The sequence below is a fragment of the Mauremys mutica genome, chromosome 10 (assembly GCF_020497125.1).
Source record: "Mauremys mutica isolate MM-2020 ecotype Southern chromosome 10, ASM2049712v1, whole genome shotgun sequence".
Classification (NCBI taxonomy): Eukaryota; Metazoa; Chordata; order Testudines; family Geoemydidae; genus Mauremys; species Mauremys mutica.
In genome coordinates this window covers 1-4,572 of record NC_059081.1, presented here as the reverse complement: position 1 = coordinate 4,572, position 4,572 = coordinate 1, and the positions used below count along the sequence as shown (strand labels likewise).

The 4,572-nt window shown below is 43.0% G+C and overlaps 1 long non-coding RNA gene across 1 annotated transcript; it reads left to right on the top strand.

Annotated features, from left to right (window-relative positions):
- Window positions 1-357: 357 nt before the first annotated feature.
- LOC123343317 lies at window positions 358-4,258 on the top strand. The gene is made up of 3 exons (XR_006572195.1): window positions 358-635; window positions 3,101-3,223; window positions 4,102-4,258. It is a non-coding gene; the product is annotated as an uncharacterized LOC123343317 (long non-coding RNA).
- Window positions 4,259-4,572: the final 314 nt, after the last annotated feature.

The following is a 4,572-nucleotide window of genomic DNA, read 5'->3' as shown; positions in this document are numbered from 1 at the left end:
GTTTCTATTGAATGTTATGGGGGAGGTCTGACTAAGCAAAACTCTTAAAGCATGTGCTTAACTTTAGGTCTCTTTGTTGGCTTAGAGTTAAGCATGTGATTAGGATGCTGAATCAGGGTGTAGGTGCCTTAATATGGATTTAGGAGTTTAAGTTTAGGCACCCAGTTTTGAACATTTGGGCCATAAATAATTATTCTGTATGCTATCAAACCTCATCAACTGATAGTAAAGAGGGAAAGGAAGATTATTTTACATGGGGATCTACTTGAAATGAGCAAATTTTCTTCATTGATTTCCCCCCAAACACACTGGGTCCTTCAGCACACAAACCTGGTCATCAGGCGGAAGGAAGAGGATTTACATGATTCCCAGGTCGTCTTCTCCTCACAGTGTTTGGGCACCTGCAGAATCTTTACTGGATAGTGAATTAAAGAAGCCAGCACCAATTCTACTATCAGTGGTAACCAGCTAAATCCTTTTATTTAATTTCAGGTGTTTATAATGAGGTTGTTTCCCTCCTGGTGCACATAGCTGACCAAGATAAGGACAGAATTGCCCTCAGGATTGCCTCTATAGCTAAGACCAAGCTGGCTAGTGTTGTGAGAGTTCTGCTGGAGAAACTGCAACAGGATAAGGTAGGGCAGTTTCATGAAATTAAATCTGCTCAACACCACTTAGCAAGTTAGTAAAAGAATGTGAATAAAACCCAAGTGAATTGACTCCCTGCTCTTATTCCTAACCAACACTCATGTCATCATAAGAAAGATTATTGAGATTATAGCACTGAAGGGACCTTATCTATATATTTTCTAGTGGGGGGATTCTGCAACAAAAAAAATAAAAATGATGCGCACAGTATTTTAACATTTCTGTAAATATACAATATAATTGCACCAGTTCAAATTATTTATTTCAAAATCTCTGTCAGCAAGTATGTCTGTATCAATACAGACAACAAAAAGGATTGAGGAAATCTTTTTTGACAAATAGATTCCTTACTATGCATATTAATACAGAACTCTGAGTAACAATTCATTTCAACTCACTACAGAGCCATATTTCTTGCACACTTCAGGGCTTGGTGGAGTCAGGGGTAATGGAGGAGCTGAGGGAGAGGGAGGTAAATTGCTGGGAAGGAGCCTGGGTGTGAACTTGGAGGGTTGCTGGGTATGGATGGGAAAGGTATGGAACAGTTTTTTTTGGGAGGGGTGGGGAGGAATTGTTAGGGAGCTCTCCCCATGCAGACCCTGGCTGACTCCTAACCTCTCCCATTCAGTAAGTCATCTGCCCCTGTCTCCATGTGTTCCTGGACCCTCATGGGTCCTTGTACCCCTTGTCCACATGTGTTCCTCCACCCCCACTCAGACACCCACTCCCCCCGCTCTATGCCCCACCCAACCACCCCCTGTCCCTGTGTAGCTCTGCACCTCCTCCCCCATCACTATGTGGCTCTGAACCTCCCTCCCCCCTGTAACCCTGGGTCTCCACTCCCATTCAGCCCCTTCCCCAGTCTGTCTTCCCCCACTAGCCCTTATGAGCAGAACCGAACTGCTTGTCTTGGCCTCCTAGTACTTTAATTATTTGAATTACTTGATTAATTATGAATCTTTTGGTTTTAAAGAATAAAATTGTTGCCTAATCCAGAGCTACTTGTATTATGTAGCGCTTATGTATTCATAAATTATCAGTGACAATTTTCAGTTAAACAAATCCTCCTGACATTTAAAAAATTAATGGAAGGAGCTTCTCCCCAGTGGAGCTGTGTGTTCTGATTGCAGTTTGCAGAAGCCTCCTTTTCAAGCAGCACCACTGGAATGTTTAGCCAATCAAGAGATCTGATTGGCTCTGAACATTCCAAAGGGCTTTATGACCTTGGCATGCAGGTCACCTAGATTTAGAGACTCCCAGGAGACAGAGATGGAAAAGACCTATTGGATCATCCAGTCCATGTCCCTGCGGATGCAGAACCATTCCAAATGGCCATTTCCCACTAGTTTGGCAAAACTAATTTTAAAAGCCCCTAATGACTGAACTTCCACTATTTTCCTAGGAAGACTATGTCATAACCTTATAGATCTGTCTCGCAGGTGAGGCATTTTTCCTGTTATTAAAGTCTAAATTGTATGTCTTTTTTTTTAGTTTAATCCCATTACTCCTACTTTTACCTAAATGTATTATACACCTTAGATGAATAGAGAAGAACTGTCATCTTCCTGCTTTGTGCCATGATCCCTTTGTGGAAAAGACCCAACCCACATGGCTCTTTGTGGTAGCCGTCACCCCTTGCATATACACGTTGACTTGGTTTTTCACTGTCACCCCCAGGGCACTTGTTGCTTCCCACTTTTCTCCCTCCCATTAAGTCAGTTACTTTCCAGATGTGCTAGTTTGCAGTTTTCTGAAAGGAATCTTGTTCTCTGCTCAGGTTTTTAATTTCTCTGTGTCCCTCTTTATTTTTTTTCTGTCCCAGCTGATACTAAACTCCCCCATATTTAGTATCATCTGTGAATTTCTACACTGATGGGCCTCATAAAAGACACCTTTAACTGTGCGACTGTCAGTGCTGAGCTAATTTCCCCTAGGAGCTGTTGAGGACTTACTGCGGGAGTTGAGTATTTTGTAATTACACATTTACCAATTCTGTCTGGAGTGGCTAGAGCAAGGGCAAGGGGCTCCTTTTTATTGTTTGTTTTCAATAAATGAAACTCGAGAAGGGGGCAGTGAAGGAGGCTTCTTCTGGCTTTTTTCTCTGCAGGAAGATTAAAATATGTCAATTGTTCGGCAGCTTCTGAAGTGCTGCTAATGCGGTGATTGTGGAGGGCATGGCATGTTTGACACCAATTAAGTCAATGGAGTAGTTGTGTGAGCATGCTGGCTGAGGAGTCAGTGTGGCCTAGTGGATAGGACTGTGGATAATGACTCAGGAGACATGGATTCTCTTCCTGGCCACGGACCTGCTCTGTTCTGATAAGACTTGGGCTAATCATTTCATGTTTGGATTGGAAGCTCTTTAGGGCAGGGGCTTATTTGTCAAATTACTGTGTGGTCATCAAGAAAAACTTTTCCCAATTGTTTGTTCTCTTTTCTGGTTTATCCCCAGCAAAACAGAGTAGCCATCTACTATATCCTGGAGGGGGTGTTACAGCAGGACACCGGGGGCCTAGAGATGAGGCTAGTGAAAAAAATTATAAGCCTAGCCTCAGAGCAGATGAGAGAGACTCAGGTAAGTTAGTTCTCCTGAGCTACTAATCAAAGGATACAAAGCTTTAACTAATTAAAACTCCTTTTTTTTTTTGGGAGGGGATTAAACTATATACTGAAATGAAAATGTATTCTTCTGTTAGAGGCCCACACCTTCCTCCAGACCAAAGCCCAGGTCCTAGACAGCACTTGTGCACATGCATAAGATGGGAAAACTCACATGTGAAAGTTACACATGTGCTTAAGTGCTTTGCAGGATCAGAACCCGAGACACATGATCTCAGACACAGAGACAGGCCTGTGGTTTCTTAATGAGCATGTCTTTTCCAAAGTCTACTAGGGATTTCATTTTTGATACTGATGTTATGTGGGAGGCGCTCTGATACTATAGCGATAAGTGTCAGTATAAAGCCCTAAGACAGACAGAATCTGAGCTATCTCCAAAAGCAGCAGCATTGGATTTAGAATCTAGTTTGGCAGCAGGAAAACCCATGGAAAAATCCCTCTCTTGTTCCAAAGGAAGTCAGCCTCCTTTTGGGGGACAGTTTATTCCAGGAAGGCTCTCTGAATATCTTTGAAGCGGCCCAGTCTGTGTCTCACTACCTCCTCAGGGAAGGGCAGGGCAAAATATCATGTGACTATGGTGACCAGTCATCCACCACAAGGAGCTACTGGTGAATAGTCTAACTAAGTAGCTTGCAAGCAACTCAAAGGCTGAAAATTGTTTAGCCAAACTACTCAATGAATATTTATGACTAATGACTGTATCCGCAGAAAGTTGGGTGAGTTCATTTGGAACTTATGCACAGAAATAAGAACTTGACTCATATAAACAACTCTGGCTAGTGCAACCGGCTTCAGTTACTTCAGTCTTTCTCTTTTTGTGTTTTTTTTTCTTAGGAAGCAACAAATGAGGTAAAAGTGGCAGCTAGCAACACATTAGTGACTCTGGCAAGCTGCTATTTTGATGATGTCATGTATGAGCTGCACTGTCACCTGAAACCACCGAAGCTGCCTGAAGAGTTTATTTTAGTTACGCTGGGCAACCTGTCATCAGCCTATGGTATGGTAACTTCCATCTTTTGTTTCAAAGTTATCGTCTTTCATTTAAGGACAGGGGATTACTCTCTCTACCTAAAAATGTTGCAGCTAAACAGAGCTCTGCTTGAGTGTGTGCGTGCGTGTGTGGAGAGACACAGGATTAACTGCTATTGCTAGTTCTGGCTATCCAGACGGCGGTGCAAGCTCTAACTTCTGCCCCTGACTGAAGTTCCTTAAGGATGGGAATGAGTGGAAGATCAGGTCCAGTGGAGCTCTTCTCCACCCCACTTCCCATCCCGCCCCAGTGCTCTCTCCCCTTACCCTGGGAGT